Here is a 15,259-nt window from a genome sequence, read left to right on the forward strand (position 1 = left end):
TAAACCAAGCATGCAATGCTTCATGTTGTGAGTGCAACTGGAGCATGTTTGAGAAAATACATTCTAAGAAGTGCAACCGATTAACACAAAAGTGCTTAAATGACCTTGTATTTTTCCATTACAATCTACAACTTCGCAACAAGAAAATACTAGGTGAGGGCTTGAATTTTAAGGTTTCATAATCCGATTTGGAATTTAACGTTTAAAATTTAAGGTTCAAAGTCAAACTTAAACTCACATTTCAATGTCTCATGATAATTATAGGTTTGGATCATTCACCAATAGACCTTGAAGAGATAGATTTGCAAACTACAAATGTAGCAGATTGGGTCCAATTAGAGGAGGCTCCTATTTTAAGCCTACATGACTTGAATAACTTTGAGAGTCAAGAAAGTGGAGGAGTGGGAGGAATCACTTCTAGTTCTCACTCTTAAGAGTCTTAGACTCTTAATTACTTATTTTTTCTAATTAGTATGCAGTTGTTTGTAAACTTTTAGAAGCAGATTCTTTCAGTTCTATGTAGTCGCTAGTTAGGAGTCATGACTCAGTACTTTGGATCATGTTTGGACTCATAACATATATGAGATGCTTATTCATTCATGATATTTTGGACATCTATTGATATTATGAATTGTTTGGACAAGGATTTACTAAATATCAATGAAAAATGTTTTTTTTTTTATTCAATATATGTGTATATTTTTATTTATTGAATTCACTGATTTTTCCCCGATTTTTCCCCAATCTGATTAAAACTCTTAGCTTTTTTCCCTCGCCAATTTATTGTCTATTCCGAGTCTGGTAACATTGGTTACAAGTTTCATTCTTCACTTATGAGTGCTAACGTGTGCTAGAGAGTGCCAACGCATGCTGAGTGTTAGGGAGTACTAGGACAACACAAGGGAGCACTAGGTCAAAATGCATGGAAGTGAATGAATATGAGGGTGTGTTTGGGAGTGTCAATCAGTGCTAGTTGTCATGCCAAGGAGGGAGTGACAAGGTATGCTAAGAATGGGTAAGGCATGCCAGGGAATATCAAGGAATGTCAAGAAGTGCTAGAGTGTGCTAGGTAGTTCCGGGGTGTGCTAACATGTGCCAAATAGTGCCAAGGCATTCCAGGTGCTAAGACATGCTAGGATGTGCAGGGTGCCAGAGTATGCCAATATGTGTCAAGGAGTTTCAAGGCAACAAAATGAATAACCAAGCTAAAATGAAAGGAAATGAACACATAAAAGGGTTAATAAGTCGAGACTTTATCTTTTTCAAAAGGGGCATGCTAAGCACACTAATAATATGTTCCAATACATGCCAAGTGTCAATGTGTGCCAAGTGCTAATTTTTGTTAATGCAATATTATTCCAAGGAGTTCTAGGGCATGCCAGGGACTACAGGGAATGCCAACACATGATAGGGGAGTGCTATGCTATGCTATGGCATGCCAACATGTGCTTTGGCATCCTACTCATGGCAAGATGTTTTCAGTACAAATATGTTCCAGGTAAAAAGATGTTCCAAGACATGCGAGGTGCCAAGGAATGTTAGTGTATTTTTCCAAAGCATGTTAAGGTGTGCCATGAGTGTTGAGAAGCGTTAGGTCTCTCTCATTAATAGGATTGACAAAGATTGATTATGTATTAAATAATATAGTTCCTACACTCACTAGTGGAACTTTATTTAAAGGAAATTTGCTAGATAATAAACCTAGTAGAGATGAAACATGCGTTGACTCATAGGAAGACTATATTCTTATGACTTGAGGGAAATGATACACACTAATTACTTCTTAACAAATTGACTGGCTATTATAACCACTATGACCTTGGACACATAATGAAAAAGACTCCACAACAATGGTCTTAAATCATTATATTTTGACAAAAAATATAGTAACAGGTACATAGCATCATCAAAAACTCATTGGAATGATCAATGATGACGAACATTTTTTGATCGTCACCAAAAGTAACCAAAAAGAGCATTGGTGAGGGTCAATAAAATATCGTCACTCGAAGTGTCACCAAAGAGAGAATTAGTGATGGGCCTTTAACGACCCTCACCAAAAGTGTCACCAAAGAGAGAATTAGTGATGGGAAATTAACGACCCTCACCAAAAGTGTCATTGAAAATGGCTTTGGTGACAAACCTTAAAGGACCATCACTATATACACTTACAACAATGATTTTTTAAAGATCGTCACCATATGCGACATTGGTGATGGACCTTAAAGGTCCATCATAGGCATGAAGTGTCATCAAAAACTCATTGGAATGATAAATGATGACAAACATTTATTGACCATCACCAAAAGTAACCAAAAAGATCATTGGTGACGGTCAATAAAATATCGTCACTAGAAGTGTCACCAAAGAGAGAATTAGTGATGGGCCTTTAACGACCCTCACCAAAAGTTTCACCAAAGAGAGAATTAGTGACGGGCCTTTAACGACCCTCACCAAAAGTGTCACTGAAAATGGCTTTGGTGACAAACTGTAAAGGACCATCACTATATACACTTACAACAACGCTTTTTTAAAGACCGTCACCATATGCAACATTGGTGATGGACCTTAAAGGTCTGTCATAAGAATGACCCTCACCAATGACCTTTTGTCTTGTAGTGTAATAAGATCTACTCAAAAGAGTAGTCCATTGTTACCATGCATGTGCATCTAGCCTTTCAAGAGAAAGGTGAAAAATTGATCTAGCTAGTGCCTCACTTACTTGATATGGACGTTGTTTCTAGTGATTCCTCTGTGTTGATGTGCTTTGAGTGTATCACCTCGCGTCTGTGTGTTTCATCGAAGGTTTTTTTGTCTTTGTTGCTAATTCTTTTCCACCTTACTAGTTGTTGTCTTGCCAGGTGGTGTAGGTGGTGATATGTTGAAGTTTTAATTGATGGTTTATCGTTATTCAATTTTCCACCTGATGGAGCCTGAGTGGTATCATGTTACTTTCATGGTAAATGCTCTTGTTTCTTGTCTTCCATTATTACTTCCACCATCGATTCCTCATCTGATGTGTTTTTACGTGTAGAGTTTGTTGCTTGGGCCTCTTTGGGCTCTACATGTTTATTGATCGAAATATCATGTAGTGTAATTTTCTTCTTTTTATACCACAACTTCAGGAATTTCTTTTGTGCATTAATATTGATAGTACCCATGGATTCCATCCAAGGGTATCCAAAAACAATATCCACATTAGCCATATCTAAAGCATAAAAATCAGAATGCAACACATACTTATCCAGAGAAATCTTCAAATCTTTATAAAATTGCACCTCCTCATTATCAACCTGTGTGTGCTCCATTTGTTTTGTTAGGACTTGCAATCTTTTAGTGAAATGAAAAATAATAAAATTATGCTTGCAACTAGGATTTATATACATTGTTATCACTTTGTAATTTCCCAAAGTTGAGGAGAGAAACCCATAGGTAACCACAAAACCACTTTTAAAGCTGGGATCTAGTCCTTCCACCTTAAGACAGGGATCTCTCTGTCTGATTTTAGATTTTTGTTTTTAATATCTTAGGCTAGTTATTTAAGTTCAATTAAGGTTTTTCAAAAGTTTTGTTGAAAGATGGAGGAAAATTCCATTGAGCATGGAGTCATGAAACTTTGGGTAATCAATCACAAAATGACAGAGTAGCCGTAATAGGGCAGGATAGACAATTTTTTGTATCTTATAGAATGTTGGTGGGGTGAATAGGATGAATATGATTTGAGTTCAATTAAAATATAGAGCATACATAGATGAATTCTATACTTAAATGTTACAAGAAAACATTGATATTGTTAACAAACCAGAGTAGAGTACACTTAACCAAATTCGGCCCTTAATCTTCTTACAATAATAAAGAAGGAAAAACATATGGAAACTAAGAGAAGAAACAATTTAACATAAGAAATCACATCACCAATTGTTTGACATGGGAACCCTGCAACAAAAATCTATGTATTTCTATAAATTGATCACTTTGAGTCCAATCCATGACCTACATCAATGCAGATCCCTTTTCTTCACACATAATCTGACCTTCTTTACATCTTCAGAAATTGTTTATATAGTTCTTTACATAACAGTTTTACAAAATAATAGTCATTACTTAATTACATAAATAGAGATATTTTAACTATCTCCTAAGTTCATGTATGAAAAAATAAACTTAAAATATATTATGTTTTTCCTATAACAAATATAGGAAAATATCCTTACATTCAGGCAAAGAAATATTTGGTCAAATGCTTCCCTTGAAAGTAGAACAGGTCCGTAACTGAAGTTTTAGAATTTCTGCTATTATAACATGTTCCTTTGTAATAATTCATTAAAACGGCTCCTTTGCTCTTCTCAATTCTGCTAGAAAATCCTTAGCCTCTAAATCTTGAAATTGGTTCCATATTTCTGATCCTTTGCCTTTAAATATGGAGTGGTAGTAGTTATTTTTGAAGATATTTGTCAACTTTCCACTTTAAACTAACATTCCCTTCTTTTATGTGATTCCACAACTGTCGACCCATACATCTGTGGACACTTCCTCATGGTTTATCGGGGAAGTCCCACATCACCTATGACCGTATCCTTCTCAGCCCCTTGCACTTTTCTCGCAACTACCGACCCATTCATCTTCTAACACTTCTACGGATTGTACTATTGGGGTGCTATATTCCCTGTAATATAGCCATATTTCCTTTTCAAAGCCTTTTTCTCATTGGAACTTTTGACTTAAGTAACCTTACAAAAACAATGAATTTTGATATTCCCTTGGCCCCTTTGGCTTTATCCCCTTCCCGCATTTATTTACATAGGACTGAGGGTTGTGACCATTAGCTTAGCCCTTGAGGTGCTAAGGAATTTAGGCTCCTACTAGGGGCGATTTTCCTTTGTTACGTGCTTTAGCCTTTGATTCTTTAAGTCTTCATGACCGCATGCTATCCCCTCTATCGGACCTCCCTCTAATCGGAAATTTTTCAAGTGGCTCCAGTTACAAAACACCCATATCCCTCATCTTCGATTTGTGACCTCCGATATGTGACATCATCACTACCATGTGGCACATTATGAGTGGTGACACGTCTCACCCTATTTTTCCCCCTTAGGACCCCTCAAAACTTTGAAATTTCTTGCCACATGTTTGCGGTACCACCATGTCATCCTGATGTCAGATGCGATGTGGCTTTATCAAAACCAATTGTATTTTCCCATGTGTCCCTTATTGGAACCAATCACATTGCACCACGTGTCCCATTGGAGGAGAGAGAAAAGGGCTCGTCCTGATCTGTTTTGCAATGAAAATCATTTGTAAATTCATTTTAGTGTTCCCCGACAGTTTAACACTATAGACCTTTTTTCCTGTCACAACTTCGTATATTGTAACTTTTTCCAATTTCCAATCTACCTCATTTGCAATTCGTCGATCTCTGAACACCAATATGCTCTATGCCATGTGATTTGCCGACATGTGATCATCGATTTGACCTTATGTTATGATGTGCATCGGACCTTCGTTCATCGATAATACAAGACCCATTAATACGTTGATCGTCGATTTTCCCTTATGCCTTTCCTCCGATATGCCATCGCCGACATGCCATGAACCTCTGATCGCTGATCACCGACATCACCCTAGACCTCTGATATGCTCTTTTTCCAAGTTTTCAAAGGTTTGAAACCTTCAAACCTCAACATGCCATATATTTTGATCCATAAGTCCATTTTTGGACTTCCACATACCGTTAGAAAGCTTGTTCAGAGAAATTTCCAATGGAGATGGTTTGATGTAGACTTTGAGACCTTATAATGCTTAGAAAATGACTGCAAACCTCTCTACTCATTTTCTCTTTGGATAGCTTAAAATCCCACTCACCATGATGATCCTCTATATGAAACCTGTAGCTACCATAGGAATCCTTTGAACCATGCACTGCAACACACATTCTTGTTAGTCTGGCTGACATTAGGGCCAACATTTACTCATGACAACTCATAGATGACAAGTCAGTTATGACCCCTTAGGGACCTTACAATTCAAATCAAGACTAATGGGCCCCTTTTGACATACATATTTTCAATGACTTGATAAATTTTGAGACCTTAGTACAAAAATAATTTAGACTATAATACATGATGAATTTATAGGCTAAAATTTACAAGCAGATTCCCACAATAAATAATTGGATCAACGGATTTTGATTACCTATATTATAGGACCCTAATAGACACAATGATATTTTCCTTCTGAAGACAGCCATGAACTTATAGTAAGGAGATACCAATAGAAAATGACCCCTTATGTGTTTCGTTATCCTATCTTCTAGCATGAGACCATTTTTCTAAAAGAAATTTTTCAAATTCTTCATTGGGAAGGCTTAGAAACTTCTTTTTGTCAAGTGAGTCCCACCGTATGGTAGCCTCATCTCTAAATTTTAAGAATAATAAATATTTATAAATTGTGGATATTGTAGTTTTTCCATTTTTATGAATTCTTCAATAGTCGAGCCATCATATTTTCCTGTAAAAAATAGTTGTCTAGAACCCATAAAAATAGAGTAAGGGTTTTGAAAAAAATCACTCACTTTGGTGAAAATTTAAAATGGTAGTAGTTCGGTAAATATAATTCAAAATCCTTATTATAACTTGTTTTTAGAAATGAAACAGTCATTCTGCATCTTCTCGCATGATTAGAATCATGTTCTAAGCAATCTGGAAACTCAAATCCGTGTTGCAACTCTCCCGTCATCAAAAACATTTCTGAAAAAAGAGTTGACTTTAAATCAATGATATATCCCTTATCTGAACTCCGATTAGACCTATTGTTTTTATGAAATTGTGTGTTTTTCAAGAGTACCTCATATCTACAATCAATTCCTGAAATTCTGCAGAAAAATGGCAAAAAACGACAGGATAACTGTCCTTCATGAATTGTCGTCACAAACATTTGTGCAACATAACTGATTTTAAATCAATGATATCTCCCTCATCCGGACTCTGATTCGAGTGAATTTTTTTTAATTGGGTATTTTTTCACAAAGAATTAAAATATGCTATTTTTTTCACAAATTTTTCACCAAAATTTTTAGATCTTCTCTACAAACGCGTCGCCAAAAAAAATTCCTTCAAAAAATAAAATAAAAAATATCCCTAACTTTGCCCAAGAAAGTGCTCTAACACCACTTGTAATATATATGTTCTATAAATATATTAAAATTTCAAATATGCCCAATAATTGCAAATAATCCCAAGATAAATACAAGAATAAAATGTAGAAGCTTTATATCTTTATTAATAACAAAACCCTTGAGGTAGGGTAACGCCATACAACTACTCCTTAAGTAAGGAGATCACTCCACAAGCCATATGCTTGTCAATACAAAACAATACTTGAAATTATCTAAATGGGGAGACTCTAGACTCTATATAGGCTTCATACATACAATACCATGGGCTTATCACATTATTTCCTAACTACTAGTGGTCCCTTGCATAATGCAGGTTAACACCTTTATTTATTAACTATGGCTAATTTATTTATCATCCTTAATCATTCACTCATATTATTCTCTTGAATACCTCCCTTTGTACCCCATATTTTCCCCCGCTAGGTATACTGCAGTCCCAATCAAACTTTACACCGTTTGGTGTGGGAACCCTTCCAAAAATAAGGCTATGTTGCCATGTGTTCTTAAATATTTTTATTGGCTATGATGGTTAGTAAAAGAGAGTAATGTACATGTACTTTCAAATGGACAAGTGAGTATGCCTTGTGGAATGTTCAGTTGCAAAATGTCTCAAGATTCTTCTACCCAAGGGGAAATAAGAGTGATCCTTTAAAAGGAGAGTAATAGTACAGATCGAGTAAAGACACACGAGCATATACATATTGATGAATCGTTGATCAACTACTAAAATAGTTCACATAAAAGCAACGATTTTTAAAACACATACAACACACCTTCACCAAGATAAGTACCAAAGGCACCGAAATAGTTCAATTTCGATAATGCAAATGAAAACAACATACATTTCAAACATTCAAATCTGAATAGTCTTACAATATTTATGACATACACATGAAAGTGGGTTGGCACAACAAGCTTCAAAATTAAGAAAAAGTTCCAAGATACATCAGTACAATGAACACCGCTAGCTCCTCCAAAAGAACTATCTTCCTCTCTAATGCCTAGTAGGAGGAGACAAGGTTAAAATTCCTTTGCATGAGCTATGAGGGTGTATATATAACAAATGGGGTGACCATTCACCTCCCTTGTGACTCTTGGACTACCCTCATGATTGTTTGACTTATCTATGACCTTTTGACTCCTTCATGACTTTTCACATTCTATAGATGACTCTTTAACTTCCACTTTACATTACATTTATCATACATTGAAATTACATAATCCATAAATGAAGTGGCAATAATGACTCATATATCCTCTTGACATGACACCTTAACAAGACATGCTATGGCATTGATGACATGGACTACATGATGATTTGGAAATTTCAAGTCATTATTTCTGCTTCTAGCTTTGCGTCTTCTTGAAAGATGGTGTTTGTTCTTCTTCTTCCTCCTCCACAAGGCTTGAAAGTAGGGAGTCCTTAATATGGTCTTTATCTCCAGCTATTTTTGAAATCTAGTGTCCCTTTGTCTATTCTTCATTGATCATCTTGTCCTTGTAGCTACAAAATTATCTTTTAGCAAGGTCTCCTTCTTCATCTCCTTCATCGTCATCCTATCATAACATGATATAGTACCACCAACTGAAATCTACTCATGTCAAGACGACATCAGTCTAATAAACCCCTAGTATAACATGATTCTTGATAACCGTTAACTAAATTGGAACTAGGCGCTAGGCTGAGATACTGGCTCAAGGATTGCACAGTTGTGCAACTCAAGAGGTCAGGGGTCAGGACTGAGCCATGATACTATGCAGTGTGTAGTTCGGGCAGGCCAGGGCAAGACAACTAAACAGTTAAGGGGATCAAGGAGACATACTTGACACTTGAGGCTTGAGGTTTCCCACTATGCAGTTCTGGAGGGAAAGAGGCCTATGGATTGCATAGTTGTGTAGTTCAATAGCTCAAGCTGGAGGCTTGTTGCTTGAGACTGTGAAGTGTTGGCATTATGATGCATGTGTTGTACTTGATGGCAACCCACTCATAGAAGAACATCTCACTTATTTATAACTGGATGAATCTTCAGAAGAGATATCAGATGTGACTGATGGAGGACAGCTCAAAGGAATCAGATGATAGTTCTAAGTGTGACAAGTTAGCTTTGCCATCAAGTCCAAAGGGGAAGATTGTTGGCATTATGAGACAAGTGTTGTCCTTGATGGCAAATCACACTAATGACAAATCATAGTGCAGAAGGATAGCAGCAAGGAATTGATGATCAGACTACAAGTATGAAGAGAAAATATATATACGCAGGTTCACTATATACCAAGTAGGGTATACACGCAGGTTCACTATATACCAAGTCGCGTATACGCAGGTTCGCTATATACCAAGTAGGGTATACAAGCAGGTTCACTATATACCAAGTCGCGTATACGCAGGTTCGCTATATACCAAGTGGGGTATACACGCAGTTTCATGCACGGAAAAGAGCGTACATGTCAGAAAGCTTACTTTTGGTCCGTGGTAGTTAGTCCTCGGTATTTGAACCTATGGTTTTGGACCATGGTATCTTGACAAGTGTGTTGATCCCAAGTATTGGGCTCTTGGTATTGATTTATTATGGTTTTGGACCGTGGTATTGAGCAAGGCCTAAGACTATAAAAGGAGAAGAAGATCATTAGGCAAGTGCATCTGAAAAGTCTTGAATATCTGAAGAAGTATGAGATCCAGGATGCAGGTTATGGGTTGATGATGCATTTCTTGATCTGAGCTAAGGAGGGATCTCACCGGTTGATGGAGAACAAGATCTAAGGAGAGATCGGGATCAAATGGTTTGAAATGAACTATCTTTATGATGCTTATTCTAGATCTACATACTGACGCATGTATTGTTCTATAAGTGTTATGAGTATGACTGATGTCTGGTACAGCTGCAAGTTATGAGAAATTATTTTTAGATCTGTACGCGGGTTGTCTTTGGAAAAAGCGCGTATGTACGCGGGTTTGATTCATTATAGTAGCGTATACATTATGAAGGATAATATTTGAAGTTGCAGATGGATTTGATGGTTATGGCAGAGTTCTATTATCTGCTCTGTGTTCTGGTGATTGTGTTATTGACAGGGTTTCAATGTTTCAGTGATTCAGAAATTGATGATGCTAGTATTGACTGTTTTGTGCTTCAGTGATATTTATGGGTCCAGTATGAACAGGGAAAATTTTAAGAACCCCCCCTAAATTTATAAATATAATAAATGGGCGAATCTCCATGGTATATAGGAAAAATGGAAGGCGATTTTATCAATAATATAATATGTATATATAATTTTTTGGCGAATCTCTCACCAGGCATGGCGAATATTTTACTCAATTATAAAATCTTGTAAGAGTCTTTCACTAAATAATAAAACTTTGTAAAGTCCTAGTGAATCTTAGCATAGGCTACATGCTGGTTTAATTCCCCCATTTAAATAGGCTACATTCCAAGTGAATACCATGGGTCAATACCATGTGCCATTTTGGTGAATACCATGGGTCAATACCATGTGCCATTTTTATTTTTATTAATTCTAATATTAGGGTTAATAATGGTTTCTTGCATGGTATTAATAACAATCTAGTCCATGGTATTTGTCCCATAGTATTTTGGCCATAGGTTTCACCTAAATATAACCCATTTTTTGAGTGTTCGTAAATATAAGGTGACTTATGGAGTAAATATAAAAAAATGTTTTATTTGTTTACCATACCTCTCGTTTATTTATATTTTAATTAATTTACCATACCTCTTTTACAAATATGGTATTTGGCCCATAGGATTCACTTAAATAAAACCTCTTTCTTGAGCCTTCATAAATAGAACGAGGGTTATGGACTAAATATAAAAAGAAGTTTTATTTATTTACGATATGTCTAGTTTATTTATATTTTTATTTATTTACCATACCTTTTAAGTAAGTATAAAAAGATGTTTTATTTATTTACCATACGTCCACTTTACTTGTATTTTTATTTGTTTACACTCTTACATGTATATAAGGTGACTTATGGAGTAAATATAAAAAATGTTTTATTTATTTACCATACCTCTCATTTATTTATATTTTTATTAATTTACCATACCTCTTTTATAAATATGGTATTTGGCCCATAGGATTCACTTAAATAAAACCTATTCTTGAAAATGGGCGAATGGATTCACTTAAATAAAGCCTATTCTTGAAAATGGGCGATGGAAGGTTGTAAGTCCTAATTTCAAGGGCTAAATTTACCTTTTTTACCCTCTCCCTTAAAATAAGGTGGGCTATTTTAGGTGATTTGTAAAAATGTACTATGATAAAAAATATTCGCCCACTAAAAATTTAAAACCCCTTAATTTCGCCAAAGGGCGAACATTCGCCCCTAAAATTATCCTTGAGTATGAAAATTTGATGAAACGTGACCTTCAGATTATGTGTTGTGCTTCAGGAGTATCCAGTCTGAAAATGTCTGAAACATGGTACCTGGAGGAGAGAAGATTGTAGGTCGGCACCTACGTACTAGTATCTTAGCTAGTACAAGAGCAAAGGGGGTGGAGCTCCCTTCCAAGAGAGTCTGAAGAACGAGAGAAGGTTGTAGCCTTCTGCAGGTTGTAGCCTACGTGCTGGTAAAGGACTGCACCAGTACATTGTAAAAGAAGTTTCTTAATAAAGGAAGATAGAAACGAATTGCAGCAGGTGGTTTTCACCCACATTGGGTTTCCACCTTATATCATGGTGTTCATGTGTGTGATGATCTGTTCTGTTTTTACTGCACCTGCTTACTGTTCATATGGTTTATGAAGTTCTGATGCACTAACTAAAGATCAACATTTAATGGATTAACTGAATCATAAGTATTTTGGATATACGCTAGTTGCTTTAGACACAGCTGCGTATACACGCGGGTTCCCTTGAATGAAGTAGCGTATATGTATCTAAGTATAGAAATGAAAAAGTTTTATTGATCTGATAATATTGATTCACCCCCCCCCCCCCCCCTCTCAGTATTATTTCCAACAATTGGTATCAGAGCAGGTCCTTTGGTAGAAGCTTGATCGCTTGAAGGAGATCCGTGGAACTATGGGAAAGAAGCTTAAGAAGAAAGCACCTAAGAAGAAGAAGACATCTCAGAAGAACTATGACAGTGGGAGAATCGATTGGGGATTAGGGATAAGAAGCTCTTCAGATTCAGAATCATTTCAGAATGAAGATGAACTATCAGGTATGAATTTGCTATTCTCTGATGTTCCAGCTATCTATCCATTTGGAAAAGATGAAAGTGATAGTGAAGCAATTGAATTTTCTTTTATGGGTGAGCAAGAAAAGTATCAAATAGAGGCAGTATTTAGAAGGCTTACAGACAAAATTAAAGATCAACAAGATCTATTGAACAAAAGGGAATGTGCTTTCAAAGAAGAAGTTACCAAACTAAAAGCTCAATCAGGGGAAGGAAACAAGGTAAGAAAGTTACTCAAGGACAAGGAAAATCAATGTCAAAAGTTGCAGGGTGAAGTGACATCATTAAGAGATGAAGTCAATGAAAGAAGCACAACCATCAAGAAACTCAGAGATAGATCCAGTTACTATGAAAGTCTTGAAGCCATGATCTGCTCGCTAAAGGAAGATCTTGAAGAATCAAAGAAGAAGAATAAATATCTACTCCAAGCTAATGAAAAATAGGTAAACGAAGTTATCAGCTTAAAATCTCAGCTAGAATGTGCCTTCAGAATCCGTCAAATGCAGCAGGATCTGAATGAAGAACAAGAAAAGGAGATTCTCAAACTAAGGCATCAGTTGGAAGAAGGAAGGAAAGCTGAAGAAGACATGAAGAAGCAATATCTTGAAAAGGAAGAACAACTTCAAGTTTAGGTGAATATCTTGAAAGTTAAATTAGAAGAAAAGGATAAACTGTTGCAATTTCAAGATAGTACTAAAGCCTTGGATGATATTCTTAATAGTCAAAGGTCTCCTGCTATCAAGACTGGTCTTGGTTTTCATGAATCTGTTGAAGGTGAATCTAGTTCACAAGGTGAGGCAAGGAACTCTAAGGAGAAATTTAAAATAATCATCAAGGAGATGAAAGGTCAACCCCATCATCAATCAAGGAAAGAGATTCTTCAAAGAAAATCTTTTACTCCTAACTATGGAAGTAATAGTCAGCCATTTACTCAAATGAATAATATTGAATGTTACGAATGTCATAATCTTGGACATGTTGCAGCTAGATGTAGAAGAAGAATGGTTCAAGATCATCACACGGAAATATCATCACATTCCAGGTACTTTAATGGATATTGTTTTTCTTGCAATATGTTTGGTCACAAAGCTGCTGATTGCTACAGGAGAAAAATGAAACATGTAAGATGTTATGCATGTAACAAGCTTGGACATATAGCAAAGGAATGCAAGAACAAAGCACGGACATCACACCAAAAGGAGAAAACAACATCACACTTGAAGATATGGAAGAAGAAGGAAGTACAATCAGAAAGATGTGGCACAGCACAATGTACTCAGACACAGCACAACACAGACATAACAGACTCAGAGGGAGCTGAAAGTATAAAACTTCAGTGTCCTGAATCTCATACGCAAGTTCCATAAAGGGAAGTCGCGTATATACGCGAGTTGGATACTGCACAGTCGCGTATATGATTATCTGAAGAAATGCAGTAGGGACAGGTTCAGGAAAAGGATTTGTTATGTTTCAGTCCATTATTTTCTCTGTTTGATAATATTTACAGTCTGCTGAGGATGTGTGGAAATATCTTGATACTTGTAAGATGTTTAGAAGGGTTTGATCCTAACTTGATGATGATGTCTTGATGCTTATTACTGATATATGCATGATCAGATCTAACAGTAAACATATGGCTCAGATTGAGGGGGAGCATATGCCTTTAATAATTCATTGTTGGCATTATGGTTAATAGTCCTTGGTGATGATGCTTATATGGCTAAATGATATATCTTGCTATGATGTGGTTATGAGTTGTCCATGATAAAATCTCATATGATTCTTGGGGTTACATAGTTGATGTTCAGATCAGATTTATGGTTGATTCTTTGATGATGCATATATGGTACTTACATGATGATCCTCATAAGGATAAGGAGAAGTACAAAGCTTGAATACACATATTCCTCATTTGATGATGAGTCACTCATATGTTGCTGTCGTCATATGCATAAAGATCATACAGGCACTCTTGTGGATAAGGATTGTTGCTGTTGATGATATCAAGAAGTTTTGTCAAATGAGCTTGAGCTCAAGATACATAGTGCTGATACATGGATGACTACTCAAAGTTGCTTTGTTGGAGACATGATGATGAATTCTTATCTATATGATGATAGGTTGATACTTACATATTTTGATTGATGCAGATGTTCCCAAGTAATGATACTTGGATCATGTAGATCTTGACATTGATGTAATGGCTATGGTGGTTTCACATAGAATGTGAATGATTTCATGATGATGTTTAAAAGAATTGACATCTATGTTCAGACATACCTTGTTACAGGACATTTACAGGTTGTTGATATGGAAATGGTTGTACGCGAGTTGCATAAGGACTATCCGCGTATATACGCTTTTTTATGTGGATACAGTCGCGTATATGATAATTTGAAGAAAATCAGTGGGTCAAACTCAGAATGAGAAGATTCTGATATGGGTCTGACAGAGACCATCTGGCACAGGTTCAGGGGGAGCAGATAATCTTCTAATGCATTGTTGGCATTACCTTAGAAGCTCTTGGTTCTAGTACTCAAGCTGTTTTTGGATCAGCTATAGAAAGAAGATCAGAAGGAGAACATGCTTGCTGATATATACAGTGATTGACAGATGCTGCTGATAGTAGTTATTGATGATTTGCATAGTCTTGATATTTCATCTCTATGTCATATATCTCTTTTGTGGTATCTCTTTCATGGTGTCAAGGTCATGTAACGGCCTATATTGGTTTCCCCACTATGCCTGGGATGAAGATGTAATGTAATTGGTTGTCATATGTAAACTTCTGATGTATCCCCACTCAGTTGGGAGGTTGATCCCCACTTGGTTGGGTGAAGGATGTATGTATGAGTCTTTGGTGCTAGGAAGGTCACTTA

The sequence above is a fragment of the Pinus tabuliformis genome, chromosome 3_2 (assembly GCF_031772625.1).
Source record: "Pinus tabuliformis cultivar Carrire ecotype Pingquan chromosome 3_2, CPIR1, whole genome shotgun sequence".
Lineage (NCBI taxonomy): Eukaryota > Viridiplantae > Streptophyta > Pinopsida > Pinales > Pinaceae > Pinus > Pinus tabuliformis.